A 13,199-nucleotide genomic window follows, 5' to 3' on the forward strand; every position below is an offset into this window, starting at 1 on the left:
TTAAGTTCTGAATGTGTATAAAAACATAAAAATATAGGTGATTCAAGATGTGTGGCCCACGATTCCCCACAAGCTATGATTTGCAAATTGGTTGCATTTGTGTGACTTATTGATGTTTCATCAAAAATTCCTTTTCCACGTGAAAGATCATGACAAAACTAAGATCATAAGCGTATGAGCATATTTTTGTTATGCACTTTAGGTTCCCCATCGATGAAATTAGCGGATGTTTTTTTTAATTATGAGAGTAAATTTTTTAGCTTGATTAATAAAAGAAGCATATGATGCGTATTTCAGTCAACAACATATAGGAATATATGCTCACGCAAAGCGACGACGATGACAGTTGATTTGAGATTTTTATCTCAACACACATCTGAGATATTAAAAGTGGCCCACGGTTCCCCATGGCCCACGATACCCCACTCTTCCCTATAATTTATTTCTAATCATAAAAATAATAATGGATCATTAAAGTTCAAATATATTTTTGAAATTGTTGATTCATTTCAATACGATTCGACATTTTTTCCTAACATTGTTTATTAGAAGATGTTTGTGATTGATGAATGACATCCTGGTGTTAAAATCTTTATTATCAAATGTATGTATGTATGTATGTATGGTTCCCCCATCGGTAGCAAGGTCCTGCCTATGTCTGTGTGGCTTGGCCTTCGAATTAAATTCTAGGGCTTCCACGGCCGATGGTTCGTCGAAGGAAGGCATCCAACCCTCAGAAACGTACAATGGTTGGCAACCCACTCCGCTTGCAATAGTTTCTTCAGGTTATCCCCAGATGCATTCCCTCTGAAAATATCCCTACCCCAAACGATAGTTATGGCCGTAAGGAAAATTACTCAAAAAGTCTGAATAATACGATTATATGAATGAATTATAAAAAATAGTTATAAATGGTGTTTTGTTTTAAAAGGATACGTGTCTGAAAGGATAAAAGTTAATATGTATGTATGTATAACTAAACCAGCAATTTGAGTACTTTTTCAAGATCCCAATGATAAAATTGAATTTGCGCTTTATGCACAGTTAAAAGTATCAGTTTAATATTTGAAGGTTATTGTCGAATTGTATAAATATATAACGTTTTAAAATATAACATGTTAGAATCATGTGACGTAAGGATAATTACTCAAAATATAGTTATGTATACAGTTGTTTAAAATAGAACCAATATTGTTTATTTAAAAGGATACCGATCTGGAGAGAAACTTTTAATTAGCATATATAAATTTACAAGTGTGCCGACGGAACACCCAAAACCCTTGAAACTGTCGAATCTTATCTTCGATTTATTTCATAGTAAAAACATTTAAAAATTACTAATTATGCGAGTACTTAAAATTTCTACTCGCATAACGGTTTCATATTGTTAGTGATTCCTATCCATAAAGGGCTGTTACGCGAATACGGACAATATAAGCTTTGACTATTTACTGAACTTCAGATAGAGATAATTTTTTATTGATCTTCTGTTGACTAACAAGTTGATAGTCGAGTAATATGTGGGTTCTGTAGAATTAGATATTTTGTGTTGAAATTTAATGAAACAACAGACAGTTACAACTAAGAGTCTCCCCAAAAGAAAAACGAACATCCCTTGTGCAACATTTTAAAGTGTGTTTATAGTTGAAAGAAAAGTTAGTATCAGTTGCAGACTATTGTCATTATCACGTTATCATTTTCAATTGGATCCAAGTTTATAGCCTTTATCAAGTCTCTAAATTCAAATATTTGTCAGTAACTATTTAAACAAGGAAACTATTGCATTCAAAATAAAATAGATATCATCAATCACCCTGCATTTGAACCACAATAATTCCCAGAGTGAATAAAAAGAATCCGAAACGAGAAACTTATAATGTTGTTAAATTGTAAATATTTAAATATTGAATTACCTTCAACAATCTGAAAAATAAATTTGTTAAAAAAGCATATTTATTTTATTCAGTTAATATTTGATAAGAACCACATTGTATGAGCATATCTTTGGAAACGTTACTATAAGGGCAATGGTGCTTTTCTAAATTAACATTCGGTGGGTTTAATTGCTTTAAACAAAAATCTCTGAAATCAAATTTGCAAGTCCCTGTAAGGGTATCCTTTTCCAGTTTAATTTGGGATACATTTTAAATGAAAACTTTTTGCGTTTACTTTCATGAAAAATAGTTTTAAGTTCCAAATTTTTACAGCTTAAGCAAGCAATCACTGTAACTTTAGTCAACAATTCCGTCACAGCTCTTCCGAAACGGGAAAAAACTTCAAAAGTAAATATGAAAAATTGCGCCGGTGAGGCTACCGGAATAATTTGCAATCATGGCCAAAAAGTTCAAAAATTTCACTTAGAATTACAGTACGAAATAAAACAGAGAAATTTAAATGACAATCACGAATCTGGATGAGTATAAGAACAAAGTTCGTTTCTCCTGCTTGCAAGTTGCCAGTGCTCAGGTAGATATGCATGGTATATAAATAATTTTAAAAGCTAACAATTTAGTTTGAAATATTTCAAAGGATACGCCAGAAAGCTGTTGACTTCAGTTGACTTTATCGATGGGTACTTCATCCGCTGGATCTTATTTTCCCAAGTCTCGTCCTGTCTCGACTGACTTAAAAGTTGATCACTGCCATCATCCGTCGGGACTCTTTTAATCTTGTCTCGTGTCGATCGATGTTATCTAATCCATCTAGGTTTCTGTGCTTTTTCGTTTCTCGTTCTACAACCGAATTCCTCAAGTAATGCCGGAAGACGAAAATCTTCAGATTTATCCGTTTTGAATTTCACCCGTACCGACGTAAACGTAAACACAAAACAAAACAGGAAAATGCAACCCATGCAGCAGATAGACTTATCGTTACACTCTTAAAAAATTATCTTAGTAAAACGTAAAATTTGTGCGATGTTTTTTCGATGACTAAGCATTTGTGAATGCTGCATGGGATATTGGAGCAGGGGAAAAATTTTGAACCACGTGATGAAAAAATTTCATTAGGATTTATTCCGGCCATAGAGGATCTGATCAACCGAAAATCGATCCTGATTGCACGTAACATAAGTTCGATCACTGTTTAAACACTATTCGCGATATTAATCTGCACTTTTCCTAGATGAAATAAGGATTTTCTCCATCATCGAAAACAAAAACTCTCAACACCGCCGTGTTGCCAAACTCACTCCTGTTAAAATCTTTATTATCAAATTAAAAAAAAATTGTGATTGATTCAGATTAAGAAAATTGTAAGAATTTCCAAATCTCAAGAAAAAACAGCAACTTTTCTTAAAAAAATATCAACAAATTTTCTTCATTGTCTCACATTAAAATATTGTTTTAAAAATACCATGAGTATTTTAGTTAATGTTGTTTTTAAACATCACTCTTTCTTAGAGTTAGAGAGAGCATTGCCCTAAATGAGACAATCAAAGTATTTTGGTTATTTTCAAAACGTATGAAACTTTAAGGATCTCTTACATAAGATTCTAAATTATTATAAAATTATAAATACTTACCATTGCTGTTAACTTGAAAAATTTCTGCTCAAACTGATTGCCTCGCTGTCCACCCGTATTCGTCGTCCGCACGAATGAATCCATGGGGCCGCCTGTTTCTTCTAAAACAACGAAAACTATTGCTAACATCCAATTCAAAAAGAAATTTGTTATTTACTTTACCTGATACCTGCTAAAGTGAATGCGATTTTTTTTTTAATTTGTTGACATCCATAATCTGGTCATCCGAATCAAAGTTCTGAAAAAGACTAATAAAAACTTTGTGGTTCTTTCAAATTATTTTTTTATTTCTGAAACAGCTGGTCTGGAACAGTGAAAAAATATTGCAGAGATTCCTCCGGAACTATGTTTTCAATTAGCTACCTTCTGGAACAGCGTTCGCTGTACTCCTTTCGAGTTCCGAATCCCTCCTGCTCCTGTTTACGGGCCTTTACAAAATTCATTTTTCCAAACGAAAATTGGAGTCCGTTCCTCGAAAGGAGCACTGCTAACAGTTTTTCCGCTGTTTCGGCTCAGCTGTTCAGGAGCCAGTCAATTCAATCGCACTGAGCACTGCGAACAGCTTTCCCTGTTCCGGTTACTGATAAGATAATCACTTACCTCGTTTACAATTCCGCAAACAAAACTAAAAACGTCGCACCAGAAGCACCGATTCCCAATTTTGCAACTCGTACACCACACAAACTGCGCAAAACTTCTTTTTCTTTTTTGTTTTGATCAGCTGCGCGCTGATCTGACATCTGCTGAAATAAAGCGAAATACGACCGCGGTTCGAGTCCATGCTACCATAAATACTAAATTCAGTAGCAAATGGGTTGTTTTTACTCAATTTGAGCAAATTTAAAGCAGAAATTAGAAAGTGCTAACTCATTAGTAAAAAAAATTTTTTGCTAACGAAAAGTAACAGCTAATTTTTGCTAAGTGGAGCCTCGAAAGTTTTGTGTGTAAGTACCTTTAAAAAACTGACAATACAGCACATAAAACAGACTCTTTGATAAACAGACTAATCCTAAAAAGGATCATACAAAAGTGATGGAGATCTTTCAAAAATCAGATATGAAATTGTACGGTGATGGGCATACGCGGGAGTAAGACGAAAAAGTCGTACAGAATAAGAAAATAAATGCAAAATTTAAATATCCAAAGGATAAAATGTCCCTCCCACTTCTAAAGAAGCGTATGGGGTGGAGGAAGGACCCAAATGGGCCTAAGGGACCATCACAAAAAAAAAAAATAAATCGTTCGCTGAAACTCCCTGTGTTAGCACCATTTCTGCTCGAACCGATTTGAGCCGGAATAGAATGAAGCTGTTTGTGGTTAAATTCCGATTTCGGAGGGGCCAGTACTATGTTTTTTCAAACCCCAAAGGGTGGTCGGTGGTATTATTCCAAACGTGCAACGAGCCACAATTTTTTCCGGCACAGATGATACAGCACTTGATTTCCATTGAGACAGACAGTATCCGCCGTTGGTGTTTGGACTTCTAGCAGAGTAGTCGACATTTTCACTGCTGCAACGTCGATTTAAACTGTTTGTAGCTTAGCTACTGTTAAAATTTCGCTTTTGTTCCAAACAATAGCAGCTATCGACCTGTGGGATAATGGCGTCCAAACTGGAGGAAGCGCGGACCAACACGTTGCGATTTTTTTTATGGACACGGCAAAGCAAAGCCATCGGATAGCGGAATATTTCAGTTCCTTAGACTGAAAATGAATTTGGTGTCTGAAAACCTTTTGGCTATGTATAAGGAGCCGAAAGAGCATTGCGTGTATCTCAAGTTCAAATCCGAAGCCCTGCTGAAGGAGACCTTGAAACGGTTGTCTTTTTCGTTGGAATTCTTCGACGATGAAAGCAGCTCGACAACAGTGACCTTGTCTGCCGCATCTAGTGTTTTCAAATATGTGCGTGTCTTCAATCTACCACCGGAGATAGAAGATAAAGAAATTTCAGATGTGTTCTCGAGATTTGGGACTATCCAACGTATGGTGCACGAAAGATATGGGGCAGAGACCGGGTTTCCAATTTGGAGCGCAGTCCGGGGCGTTCATATGGAGATAAAAAGTGAGGTTCCAGCGACAGTTCATGTGCGGAACTTCCACGTACGCGTTTATTATGATGGGCTTTTAAATAAATGCTTTGTTTGTGGAAGTTCAGAGCACATCAAAGCTAACTGTCCTAAATGTGCAACTGTAAGTAGCCGGATGAATATGCGATATAGTGACTGTTGGGGGGTTGCCGAAATACCTTCCTTTGTTGTTCCTGGTTCCCTTCCGATAGCAGCCGGGGAAGTGTTTTTCAACAATCCAACATCGAAACGGGCGAGGGTTGCTGAACGGGACAATCGATGTATATTCCGGGTTCTTTTCTGGTCCTAGTTGGAGTTCCGGGTTATCACGAACAAATAACACACACGACAGATAAACTCACTACATATATTGAACTTAAATTACAACAGTAAACTTATAAACTAGTGAAATAAACTGGCCAGGCGAGGATTGCCTCAACAAACGCTGACGGTGATGGTTCTATGCAGAGTGATTGCTGCTGGTTTGGGGTGGCGTCGCCAGACCGATGTGCGATGTTTTTTCATCGGCGCCAATCGATTACTCTCCTCTCGGTCGCGTTCACTCACACAGGTCAATGCCGAACATGTCACATGTCAGACTGAAATGCTCTTCGTTGCTCTTCCAGGCCGACTGAGTAGCGTAGAGAGCTTTGGTTATGTTTCATATCCAGTAGCGTACCGAGGGTTGGTTATTTGCTTTCGAACAGTGACGTTGCTGCTGGATTTAGTCACGTTGTTGAAAATCAAGAGATTAGACAGGAAGTTGGCATTTCAATGCCCAAGCCTTTATTGAAAAATGAGGTAGCGGGTGGGTCGTGCAACACATCGGAAAAAAACAACAGCAGCGCTAGAAGATGGCCAGGAACAGTCTACAAACGAGGAAGAAACTCTTCGTTTTGAAGAAACGGGGGAAACTTTCGAGGAAACCGAAGTGAAAGAGCTTAACTTGGCGATAGATGAGAAAGAAGAGGCTTTCACGAAAGTAACTGCGGAGCGGCCGAAACGTGGACGGATCGAATTAAAAACTGACGGTAGAGCTACATCATCCGAAACATCAACAGAATCAGAGTCAGACTCGGTCAAGACAATACCCACGGTTAGTATTTCACTAGCACAGAGTAAGCTAAACCGTGGAAGATCGAAGTCGAAGCAACAAAAAAGCAGTAAAAGTAGTTTTTTCACTTAACTCAATAATGTTGAGTTAATTTGAGATGACAGGAATTTTTGGTTTGCTGTTATTCTGTTAAAAAGTTAAAAAAAAGTGCTTTAGAAGAAAAGAACTGATAAAACTATGAAAATTATACGTTACATTAATAGTGAATAAGTAAATGGAGGAATTTAGTTGGTTATTTGAAAACATAGTTAATAGTGACAAAACACAACTCTAGGTTTAATTATTTGTACTATTGATTAATAATAAAAATAATAATAATAATAAAAAAAATGGCGAATTAGACCTAATGAAATGAAAATGTTATTTAAATATTTTTAAATTGCGACCCAGAGATGGGTCTTGACTCAAACATTCAGTCAGCGAAACTTTTTTTTTTTGTAGAGAAATGAATCCAACTTAGATGAAATTTCAGGGACTAGATAAGAGAAAATCGATGTTGAAAAACATGCGAAAAAAATTCGCCTTGTCTCCCGGTGAGACTTGAACCCACATCTTGCGCCTCTCCGGGGCCCATGTATTAACATTCTACTACAGGAGACCAACCTGGCGTATGAATATTATACTGGTTGAGTGAATAAACAATAACTTTTGACTACGTTTTGTTATCAACTTACCATATTGATTTGTAGCAATTACAGAGATTTAGTGCGCAGCATTTTTCGGGACTATTTACAGCGTCTAGATTGAAATCGGTGGGATCTTTCAGTTGCAAATATGAGATTAAGCTAGAGTTCGGAACAAGCCAATTTGTAGGATTCTGGAAGAGAGAAATTCAATCAGTCAAGCCTGGGAATTTATTTAAAATTAAAGTTACTTCTAACCGCTTTGTTCGTTGTTGCTGATGCCATGTATGTGCTTTCGGGAGCTAATACAGCTACCGTTGCACCCGGAATTGAAGTCTCAAGCATCTTCCGTTTTTTCCCGAGTCCTAATTTTAACCTTTATCTCGCAATGAAATGTAAACAAACTTTACACGCTGTACGTAGTTTGTTTAGCTCAGCATTAAACGGTAGATTTTTTTTTCAGTGCATGTTTGCTCTCGCCCCTTCTAGTGAGCAAATTTGGTGATTTTGTCGGTCCCGACGGCAACGGCCCTATTTTGCTCACCGTCATACTAACCCCCGGTGCGGTATGAAAGTGATTAAACTGATTAAACGCGTGAGCATTTTCACTATACTCGCGATTGCCGCGGATGCCCTGAATCTACTCGATTCGAGGTTTAGCAACCATTGGTGGGCCTGGTCTTAGTGGTAAGAATAAAGTTTAGCAATAGCTTCGGTAACTTTTACTTAGCTCGAAATCAAGAAAAGAAAAAGCCCAATGCATTAGCTTAGTTTGGTATGAATAAACATTTGCTTAGCAGATGTGTACTAAAGTCTTAGAACATAGCTTTTGCTTCGAAAAATAGAGCTATCCAACCAGCAGAATCAGAAGTTTTCTAAAGTAAAATGAAAGAAGACGATCAGAAAACTGAAAAGTACGGCTAAAATAGCCATGAAGTCGACGGTGCGGGTGGTGAGTGTAAGAAATATCGGAGAAGTTTTGGTCAATGCGTGCTCGTATGTTGATATTTAAAGAAAAATGAATGGATATTCGAATATTGTCCTAACTTTAACATTTATCATAAGCTCTCCCACACGAATTCGGATCGGGATAATCCGATGTATAAAAAAAAGGCAATAGGCGCGCATCTTAACTTAAATTTTTTTTTTTAATCTTAGATTTATAAAAAAAATCATATAAATATGAGAGATCTGAATTACGTTTTAAATTATTTCAATTTTTTCCAATTTCAAGCCAATTCGAACTTCTTCCAGTATAGCCGGATTTTTTTAATTTGAAATATTTACTGATTGATTTGTTTAGTTTCATCTTAGACGAATCATCTCATACAACGACAGGAATATGTAAAAAGTTGGGTTATCACCATTGATCACACTGACATGACACTTAAAACTAAATTTCGATCAAATTTTGTCTAAAAACCCCCAACCGCCGACATTGCGCGGCAGCAATTCGAACATAAAATTTTGACACAATAGCATGGACTCCAACCTGTTCAGTCCGTTCGAGTAGTCTGAATAAATCGATATTTATCAAATGTCTGGTTTAATTTTCCAGCCGAGCAACAACCAAGGTTGCGGAAATAAATTATGTGTTTTTAACAAAAAAAAATCTCGAATTCGATGATTTAAACCTCAAATTCTGTGACGGTTTTCTGTGACGTTTTCTATATAGTTCATGGGGAAATCATGTCAAACATCAAGAAATTGGAAATTTATTACAGTTTTAATTGAAAAAAATCAATTTACGTTACCTTATTTTAATATTTTCATGAATTATAGTCAGAAATAAAAAATCGAGAATGACAAAAAAGTTAGAATTTTGGAAATCTGTACAAAATTTATAAAATCTGTGAATTATGTGAAAATTTTAAAAATTCTGTGACCTGTGACACAGATTCTGTGACGAAATTTTTCTCAAAATTCTGTGATAATAAAGTTTTTTCTGTGAGTTCGGCAACTTTGGCTACAACATCGATCGAAGCGCCTCTGGCATCGACATTGCTCGTTAATTTTTCGAGCGGCCAAAAATCGAAATCGAGTGTCCAGTCCGTTTGGTCAGTGTTATCACTTCGACTGTTCTTTATCCATGTTGAAAATGCCTTTTTGAATGGTATTGAAGTTTAATATTGCTAATTTAATAAATTCATGACGTTGTTAAAGAATTTTTTTTATTGGAAAAGTCAGCTACCGAGCATGCTTAGAAAACAAAGCAATTTCTAGGAGATTTGTCGAGCGATTGCTGCATATTTGGGCTTTATTCATACCAAACTAGCTGGTTCTAAAAGTAAAAGCTCTTGAATGAGAAAAGAGCTGTAAAAAAAACTTTATTCATATCAATAGAAGCAATTGCTTTAAGCGACTGCTCGACTGCTTGATTTAGTTTAGCAAAAGCAATTGCTAGGTATTTTTTTTCAAACCACCTAATTAGTGGTAAGAATAAGGTTTAGCAATTCCTTCGGTGGCATTTACTTAGCTCGAAATCAAGCAAAGGAAATGCTAAAAGCATTTGCTTAGTTTGGTATGAATGAACATTTGCTGAGCGGATGTACACACAAAATTTTCGAGGCCCGAATTTAGCAAAATTGTGCTCAAATTTGACCAGCTAGAAATTTAGCAATCAATTTAGCAATATTTTTTTACTAAAATTTTAGCAAACAAGAGAAAAAGTTAGCCGCCGCAATTTTTACTCAATTTTCTAGCAAAATCCGGATAAAAAGACCGCCCAGAAATTTTATTACAAAATTTATAATTTTTCTTTTCAAAACGCAGGAAGGTTATCAGATTTGTTATAAAAAACACTAATTCTTTAACTTAAATTTATTTTTTAAACTTTTTCTGGATTTCCACTTTGTTTCACAACACTTTTTCGACGCCGGAAGAAATAAATAAAATAAAATAATTTCTTCCGGCGTTTGTACCAAGTTGTTCCGGAGGTGGGTATGTTGACCGCTGGTTTCTGGATGTTTTCATCGTCGACCAACATAAAACAGGTTCCCTTTTCCGAGACTTGACAACCTCTTGGGTGAATTTCCGGCTTTGGTGTTGTGTTTTCTGGGAGCGCCAACCTGGTGAAAAAAGAAAATTTAACACATAAAAACTCGAAAAGTTTGTTTGGGTCTAGATAATGGTCTTTACCTGTTTGCTTCCAGTACAGATCCGCTTGGTCGTCGTCCGCTTGGTCACCAAAATCACCGCTAGCACCGAATTACCGTAACCCAACTTATTGTTTTCTTTTCGGCGGTAAAGGCGGCTGTTATTCAAAAGAAAAGCGGCCTACAAAATTAGTTTTTACTAAAATCACAGCTAAAATCAAGCAAATTTACCTTTTCGCTAACTCAACAGTAAAAAAAATATTTTACTAACGGAAAGTAATAGCGAATTTTTGCTAAGTCGAGCCCCGAAAATTTTGTGTGTATACTAAAACTTTAGAACATAGCTTTTGTTTTGAAAAATAGAGCTATCCAATAAGCAGAATCTGTAGTTTTCTTAAGAAAATTAAAATAAAACGATCAGAAAACTGAAAATTACGGCTAAAACAGCCACGATCTTAGCAGTGCGGGTAACAACGATTGAAAAGTATTTTAGGCAATGTATGACAAGTTCTAAAAAGCGCTGGTTGAAATGTTCGTTTGTTGATAGGACAATTCCAACTGGTATGGCAAGCAAGAAACAGTTAGTTTACCTGAAAAACAAAATGTTTTACCAATTTAAATTAGCTAGTTTAAAATCAATAAAAAATGTTTGTTTTGTTAAAATTAAAAAAATAAATCGTTAAAAATTATTAAAATGTTATTCCAAGTTCGGGCCAGTTGAAAAAAAAAAAATGTTTTCACTTCTATTTTTGTTTATCCATGTTGAAAATACCTTTTTGAGTTGTTTTGAAGTGCAATATTGCCAATTTGATGAATTTATGAAAGAAAAAATTCAAAAAATGTGGAGTAGGTTATGGGAAATTGTTTTTTTTTATTTTCGATTTGCCTGTTGTCTAAAAGTCTCCTGTTTGGTCAAAACTAATGAGAATATAGTAAACAAAGAGGCGCCATCTGATCCCTTCTAAAATAATGAGCATGCAACCCTGCTGTAGGGCTGCATAACCAAGCAGTTGGTTTTGTTTAACTTTTTTTTTGTAGCGGCCCACGACACACTTCCCCACACCAAAAGGCTCAATTGAGCCCCCTGGTAATGGACGCTACTTTTCTCAGCACGTCTGGCAGCGAAACAAAGAAACTTCAACGCGAACAAAATTTTAATCATACTGAGAACACAAAAGTTTATTATTTAGTGCGAGGTAATGTATACTATAATTAAACAAGATTACAACAAGCATCTCAATGAAAGAAAATTTCCTTTAAAGAGATCCATTTATTTTTTTTTATAAGATTAACTAAATAATCAAATATTATGCTAGATTTACTTAAGTTTACTTATTAATAGTGAAAAGTACGACAAAAGAAAACTACGATACTACAAAAACAAACAAAACTTGCCTATAGAAAATCGTGACATTTCGTCTCTTTTTGTTGTAACATCTTTATTTGAAACGACTTATACCTTTAGGCTTTAAGACCAAGCCCACCAATGATTGCTAAACCTCGAATCGAGTACATTCAGCAACATATTTATCAACCCATCATCGCACCAACAGTCGCTAACTTGATTCGAGAAATAGCATTCGAGCAGTAGGTTGTTACAGGATGCGTTTATGTAGCAACCCAGTAGCAACGCAGCCGGTCGTCGCTACCAGAAAATAAACAAACACGAACACCGACCTGGATGGCAACAATGGGTGCGAAAATCAGTAAGTAGATGAAAACGCAACCAATCAAAACATCTAAAATACCGACCGAAATAGCAACGCCCGGTGGGTTTGGTCTAAGGAGCCATACTCGTTTTGTTTGTTTACAATTGTGTGCTTGAATCTAGTTAATCACTTTATATTAGAATAGAGAAGAAAATAGATAAGGAAATATGAAGAAAAGAATTATAGACGAAGATCAATAGATTTTAGGAAAAGATAAATTTCGAAAATGTAGTCCAAGTCTATCAGAGCCAGCACATCTCTCACTGGAACATAGGGTGGTTTTCCTCGGGCCCTAAGGGAGTCTATACAATTCGTTCTAGCGTCAAGATAGACCTCGCACGACCAAACACTATGCTCGATGTCGTGGTAACCTTGGCCGCAACCACACAAATTGCTGCCAGCGATATCAAAATGATAGAGTATCGCATTTGAGGAATATCAATTGGACATGTGACGGAAAAATAAACGAATAAAATCCCGACTCAAGTTCAATCTATTAAACCATGGTTTAAGGCCTACCTTTGGTATAATCGAGTGGAGCCACCGGCCCAACTCATCCTCGTCCCATTTGCGCTGCAAGTTGACAAGAGAGTTTCTTCGAACCAAATAGTAAAATTGGTTGAAGCCGATTTCACGTTGATACGTGTCGCCTTCCATCGCCCCCACCTACATTTAGCCTCTTTGCTTACTATAGGCTCGTTAGTCAAAACCAACGACAAAATTGGTCGCTACAGCAGTGACTACAGCTTGACTTATTTCATCTGACGATTTGATCTAGAGCTAAGGTGTTGGATAGGTTATTTAGAGGACTCGAGTTCGATTCCTGGGCGAAATTTTTTTTTTTTCATTAGTCGTTCAGATCGATGGACTTTGCACTTTAGGATGAGTAATGTTTGTATGTTTGAAGAATAAAAATAATTCTCATAAACTCATACATTATTTTCCTGGTGCTCTGTTTGGCAGATGATGCGACTAGCCGTATAATGCAGCAATCAAAATAACGTTCAAAATTACTCTAACCTAAGCTTTCCAGAGAAACGACAAGTATACGGGTCGAGCAAATTCTGGAT

The sequence above is a fragment of the Uranotaenia lowii genome, chromosome 3, assembly GCF_029784155.1.
Source record: "Uranotaenia lowii strain MFRU-FL chromosome 3, ASM2978415v1, whole genome shotgun sequence".
NCBI classification, from domain to species: Eukaryota; Metazoa; Arthropoda; class Insecta; order Diptera; family Culicidae; genus Uranotaenia; species Uranotaenia lowii.